This window comes from Callithrix jacchus, chromosome 10, assembly GCF_049354715.1.
Source record: "Callithrix jacchus isolate 240 chromosome 10, calJac240_pri, whole genome shotgun sequence".
In the NCBI taxonomy this organism is placed as follows: domain Eukaryota; kingdom Metazoa; phylum Chordata; class Mammalia; order Primates; family Cebidae; genus Callithrix; species Callithrix jacchus.
This window is the reverse complement of record NC_133511.1, coordinates 14,826,139-14,833,228: the sequence shown is the minus strand read 5'-3', so window position 1 is coordinate 14,833,228 and position 7,090 is coordinate 14,826,139.

The window sequence follows — 7,090 nt, the reverse complement described above, 5'->3', positions numbered from 1 at the left end:
TTTACATATAAATTTATTTTTTATATTTATCTATTCAGCCTGTCATAAGAAAGTACTGCAGATCGGGTGGCTTAAACAACAGAACTGTATTTTCTCATGCTTCTGGAGACCGTAAGTTGAAGACTAAGGTATGATTGGGGTTGACTTCCTCCATGTCCTTTCTCCTTGGCTTGTAGATGGCTTCCCAATGCGCCCTCACACCGTTTTCCCTCTGTATGCATATATTCATCCAAATTTCCTCTTCTTATAAGGATGCCAGTCATATTGGGTTGAGGCCCACCCTAATGACCTCATTTTACCTCTTTAAAGCACAATCTTCACATGCAGCCACATTGTGAAGTACTAGGGGTAGAACATCACCATATAGATTTTCGAAGGGTTACAATTCAACCCACAACATATACGAATTTACATTCATTTATAAATGTATTGATTGATTTCCCATTTCCTTCCAGAGCATTCCATACATAGCCCTTGGCCTTAAGAAGCAGTGGCTTGGGCACTACTACAGATGCACTGGCTGTCGGGGGAGAGAGAGAAGAGCTGCTTCTCCACAGCCAACTCAGGGCTCCATACTCTGCAGCCAGGTTGTTACACCAGCCCCCAGAAGCAGCCTCTATTCTCAGATAAAGTCCACATGTCCACTCAGTTCAGAGGGGCGGGGATTTCCAGAAATGCTAAGGAGAGGGTGGTCTGCCCCTGAATGGAGATCTCACCTTGGAAGTCAATCACCTCCTACCAGGACGGAGGGCTGCGCTGAAGCCAGATAATTGGACTTTTACCCCCCCTTTTTTTTTTGAGATGGAGTCTTTCTCTGTCTCCCAGGCTGGAGTGCAATGGCGCAATCTCAGCTCACTGCAACCTCTGCCTCCCGGTTTCAAACTATTCTCCGCATCAGCCTCCTGAGTGGCTGGGATTACAGGCACCTGCTACCGCGCCAAGCTAATTTTTATATTTTTGAGTAAAGATGGGGTTTTGCCATTTTGGCCAGACTGGTCTCAAACTCCTGACCTCAGGTGATCCACCTGCCTCCGCCTCACAAAGTGCTGGGATTACAATCCTGAGTCACCGTGCCCGGCTGACTTTTACTCTTTTAACTCTGCTTTAAAAAAATCAGTTAAGACTTTTCTGGTTGCAAGTGACAGATTACAGGATTCAAACAGGCTGAAATCAATGGAGGATTTTATTGGCATATATAACCAAACATTCCAGAGGGTAGATCTTGACTTTCAGGAATGGATGAGTGCAGGGGTTGGGGGTATGTGGCGTTTTCATCTGCCAGCCCTGCTCTCTTCTAAGTCAGCTGCTTTCTCAGGCAGTGCGTAGGTCATAGCAAGACAGCAGGCCCAGCTGTGAACCCGCAGCCTGCCAGAGCTAAGTCCAATGTCACCAAAAGACAGCATTGTTGTCAGCAGGCCTGTAGGTGTGTTTTTTTTATAAAGTCTCTGTATCTCCTTGGATCTGTCTAGATCACGGGAGCATGCCTGATGCCCTCACTGTACTAGGGCCACAGGACACACACACCCTACCACCCCCACACCCCATAGGGCCCACAGCATTCAAAGCAGGGGGCAAGAGTGATTCTCCAGAGAGAAACTAGAGTTCTCTTACCCCAAAAAAGGCTAAATGGCTGCTGGTTAGTAAAAGCAAAAGATACCCACCACACACTCCAGGAGAAGACTCTGTGAGACCAAAATATAGCAAGATGTCACCTATGACACTATCCTGGTTGTGTGTTTCAACAATAATCCTGCTTGAAAGATAGCACTGAATTTCATTACATTACAATCTCTCTGAATCTTACCTAAAATGATTTTATTTCTGTGAAGTGGAATATTGTTTCAAAGAGAAAGATAGAAATGTTTTTCTTAAGTGGTTTAAAAAAAGAAAAAGTATATGTGGCAAGGTGTTTGAGAGAGTCCTGGGCTCTGACTCCTCACTCTGCCACCTGACAGGCATTTAATGCTGCTCAACCTCTCTGAGCTTGTATTCTGTTTACTAAGCAGGGTTAATAAAAAAGTACACTAAATGAGGTAGTGTGCACAAAGCACTTAACACACAGTGCAGGCTCAAGAAATATTCACTGCTGACTGGGTGCCGTGGCTCATGCCTGTAATCCCAGCACTTTGGGACGCCGAGGTGGGTGGATTACCTGAGGTTAGGAGTTCGAGACAAGCCTGGCCAACATGGCAAAACCCCATCTCTACTAAAAAATACAAAAATTAGCTGGAAGCAGTGGCAGGTGCCTGTAATCCCAGCTACTCGGGAGCCTGAGGCAGGAGAATTGCTTGAACCTGGGAGGCGGAGGTTTCAGTGAGCTGAGATTGTGCAACTGCACTCCGGCCTGGGAGACAGAGCAAGACTCCATCAAGAAAGAAAGAGAGAAAGAGAGAAAGAGAGGAAGGAAGGAAGGAAGGAAGGAAGGAAGGAAGGAAGGAAGGAAGGAAGGAAGGAAGGAAGGGGGAAGGGAGGGAGGGAGGGAGGAAGGGAAGGAAGGAAAGAAGAAGGAAGGAAGGAAGGAAAGAAGGAAGGAAGGAAGGAAATATTTACTACTATTTTTAAGAAGGAGGCTATTGAGAAATCACAGACTCACTGTATTGCACCTTTAAGGATGCTTGGTGTGGCCATGACATTTTTCAGTTGAGAAAACAGAAGCAAAAAGAGGTTAAGCAGCTACTCTAGTCACTCAGCTCACTAGTCATAAAAGTGGGCCGGAATCCAGGACCCCTAGTTCCCCAGTGCAGCCAGCCACACCACGTTTTAACTAGTCTCCTACACCTGTCCAGGACAACGGGCCCATTCCTGGGACATGGAGAATCAGCAACCTGAGTCTCTTTGAGCATCTGCTTGGGAGGAGCATCTTTGCCTTTGCAGAGACTCTTGCATAGGGAGGGAAGGGCCCTGGTGTCTGTGTGTGTGTGTGTGTGTGTGTGTGTGTGTGTGTGTGTGCACGCACATCCACTTCCATGTATGTGTGCCCCCGTAGTTTCAGGTCATAGATAGGCAAGTTGAGGACCCTGTTCAGGGTTACAGATCCTGAGAAACAGCAGATCCCCTCTGAGCAACACAAGAGCTGAATGGTCCTGTGACTCTTAGTTCCCTTGAAAGAGAGCATAAGATCTTACTGCGGTTACTTAAGAGATAAATGCCAAGCCCAACCCTTATAACCCAAGGCTCCCACAGCCTACAGAGAGCTGGTGCCCTGAGCCCTGCCCACCCAACGATATGCAGTTCTTTGGAAAAGACGTGACATTTAGAGTCAGGGATCAAGCCTGGGACCCCACCCTGCCTCATCTTGACCAATAGTGATCCCCAGGGGAAGTCTCCTGTCCTTTCTCAGCCTGTTTCCTCATCTGCGAGATGAAGATATGCAAGCTGCCATGAAGATGAAATGATGTTTCTAAACTTTGTTAACATAAAGCGCTGTGTGAGGCCATGGTATGATTAGATACTACAAATCAAGACCAGAGAGGCAACTAGGCCTGCTCTACAGAGAAGCTGCCTTAGGGTGGTGACCCGCTGGGGCTGACAAAGTGACAATGCAGGATGTCAGGGAGGCCAGGCTGCTCCACAGAGGTGGAAGGCAAGCTTGGGTCAGTGCCCAGCTCCACCCCTGTGGTCAGTTTCCTTCCCCTGCCCCACCTTACACACATGCTCTACACCCCACACATGCCATATATCTGTCACTCACGCACCACACCACACCCCTCTCATATACACTCCACCCTCCCACACATCTCACAACCCCCTCTCCACCCTCCCACACATTCTCTACACCCACACACACTCCACACCCACACACACTCCACCCTCCACACACACTCCACATACATACACGCACTCCACACACACACACACATATACATACCCTGCAGACATTCACACACTACACACATGCACACACAGGCACATAGACCCATACACACCACACAGACATGCATACACCGAACACATACACACACTTAACGCCTGTGGTAGTCTGTTTTCGAAATGCCATAAAGATATTGCCTGAGACTGGGTAATTCATGAAGAAAGAGGTGTAATTGACAGTTCCACATGGCTGGGGAGACCTCAGGAAACTGACAGTCATGTGGAAGGGGAAGGGGAAGTGAGGCATGTCTTATAGGGCTGCAGTGAGAGCGAGCAAGCAAGGGGAAGCACCACACTTTCAAACCACCCTCTCTCGTGAGAAGTCCCTCACTATCACCAGAACAGCTTGGGGGAAACTGTCCCCACAATCCAGTCAACCTCCCACCAGGTGCCCCCCCTCAACATGAGGGGATTACAATTTGAGATGAGATTTGGGGCTGAATGTGGTGGCTCACACCTGTAATCTCAGCACTTTGGGAGGCCGAGGCACGTGGATCACCTGAGGTCAAGAGTTCAAGACCATCCTGGCTAACATGATGAAACCCTGTCTGTACTAAAAATAGAAAAATTAGCCAGGCATGGTGGCCGGCACCTGTAATCCCAGCTACTCAAGAGGCTGAGGCAGAAGAGTAGCTTGAACCCAGGAGGCAGAGGTTGCAGTGAGCTGAGATCACATCACTGCACTCCAGCCTGGGTGACAAGAGTGAAACTCTGTCTCAAAAAAAAAAAAGAGAGATGAAATTTGGATGGGGACAGGGAGCCAAACCATACCAACACCCTTCCTACACACACTCCATACTGCACACACCCCACACATACACCCCACATCCCACACACATCCCGCACATGCATGCACGCACATGCACACATACCCCTTCCTCAGCAATACCTGTTTCAACCAGGTGCCATGGTGAGAGCTGCCAGGCTAATTAAGGTTTTCTAGTGCCCCTTGTATTCATAACTGAAGGTGGCAACCCAAAGAAGGAGGCACTAAGGCAGCTGTGGCAGCAATGGGGTGGCCATTAGGAAGAAAAAGCCTCCAATTTCTCCCATGTGAACCACTGGTTCCCAGACCTGCCTGCCCGGAACATTCATGTACCAGTGCAAGATCCTCAGGTCCTACCCAGACTCTTCGGGATATGTGAAGGTGGGTCCTGAGAGTCCACGCTTCATGAGCACCCCAAGTGGAGTTGATGCCCAGTCTGGCCTGGCCTTTCACATGAAGCAGCTGCCAGCTCCTAAAGCTGGCCATCTATTTCTCCCAAGCGTCCCCGCCCTTAGCTCTAAATGGTCTCTCCCAGGACCCAGTGTCAATTGCTCCTGAAAACAGAAATGAGCCTTCTCCAAAGATTTATGGGGCTCCTGACAGACTGGGCTGCCAAGTCCCTGGAAAGGCTGGCGTGGGTAGTGGCATCCTCCTCACCCTGCTGGACAGCTGTGGTGGGCAGGATTCCTGGAGCAGTCATGCCCACTGGGGCTGGGGCTCCCACCTGCAGATGCCCATGTTTACCCGGTGTGGGCTGGAGGGACCTGGATGCTGAGCCTGGTTCTCAGGAATTTAGACAGCTGTCCCTGGACAGCCACCAAGATGCTACCTTCCAGACTGAGATGGAGTACTGGGCACATGGCAGCGGTGTGGATGCTACAGGTAAGTGACTTGGTCTTCCCGGCTGTTCCCTGCCAAACTGGCATCTGTCACCTTAGATTATTGTCATCTTCCATTTAGGTTCCTGCTTTGTGATTCTTTTTTAAATAAAAAAAGGCAAGGGAAGCAATCTGTGGCAAGGCTCCAAGCTTCTCTTAATTGCAAATTCCCTTAAGTACCACTTCCCTGGAGCTGCAGGCCCCGTCTGCTAGTCAGAACTACTTCAGCATGGCTGATTTTTAATAGGCATGCAGTAATTTCCAGCCTCTTCTAACTTTCCCTTTTGTTCATTGGAAAATCTTGGCGTGTCCTCATCTCAAATTATTAGAATGAACCCACCCCTTTCTTTCATCTTTATATTAAAAGGAAAGAAAGAGAAAGGGCTAAAGAGAAAAGGGGACAGAATGAGGGAGAGAGATGAGGGAGGGAGAGAGATGAGGGAGGGAGGGAGAGGGAAACAGTGATTGAAATTGAATGCTGTGTTATTAGCATGCACAAGTAGGGCCGATATTGCAGCAGTAGAACTGTGTGAGTTGATCAAATATTGAAATACACATGGACTCACCTCCATGAGGTCCTTTAGTGCTCCCCAACTCTGTCTGCCCAGCCCCTCTGCTGAGACCCCATAGATCTGGAAAGGTAGATGCTAAAGGATTTAACTGGGCACAACAGGGGATTTTTCAGAACCATGCTGGGTCCTAAGGCATTTGTTCTGCTTGGTTGGTCCCCCTGCCTTAGAAGGTTGGTCCCCCTGCTAAATGTTTTAAATATCACCTTGGGCAAAGCATGGAGAAAAATGGAGGAGGAGGCTGCTTTTCCTTTGCGGGGAGATGGAAAGAGGAAAGAAATGTATGAAATCAGTAGACAGCATCTCGATGTGGCAGGGCAAGCACTGTTTGTGCAACTCAGTTTCTGCCTTTGTAAAATGGGCCTGCTTGTATCTGTTGTAAAAGTGCTTTGGAGCAATGCAATTGTATTATCAAAGGCCCTGGCCAGTCAGCACAGCCATGCGGCTTCACCCCAAGAGATGTCTTGAAGTGGGTCAGGCTCTCAGGAGAGCAGGGTTGGGCCCAGGTGGCGCCGCCGTTGCCTCTTGCAGTCAAGAGAGGTCATGTAAGAGCAGGAGAGGTGGTGGCCCAGAAAAAGTCGGGGAGAGTTAATATCAGAAATTGCTGGACTGATGCAAAACACACTTACTAAATTGCCCTGGTGCCCAAGGAAACAGTTGCACAGTAATATGAAGGGAAGTGAAGGCCAGGAGACGGGAATTGGTCTGGACACTTCATTCTTCCCCGACTCAATAGAACCTCTCTGCTGTGATTGCCAGGACAGTGACCTGGTTTGTTGGAGCCAGCAAGGCCACCAGGGGCCTGAGAGGGGTCTCTGGGCTCTCTGAAGGCACCAGGCCTGCTATCTGCCAGAGAGAGAGAGATGGCTGGTGTAGTGCATGGAGCCACAGAGGGTCAGAAAGAACTGTCCCCAGAGTTCTTCCAGCTCTGTCACCAGCTTCTGGCTAGCTTTGGGCAGGTCCCATGACCTCGCTAGGCTCTTGTTTCCTTGACTCAAAATGGGAAA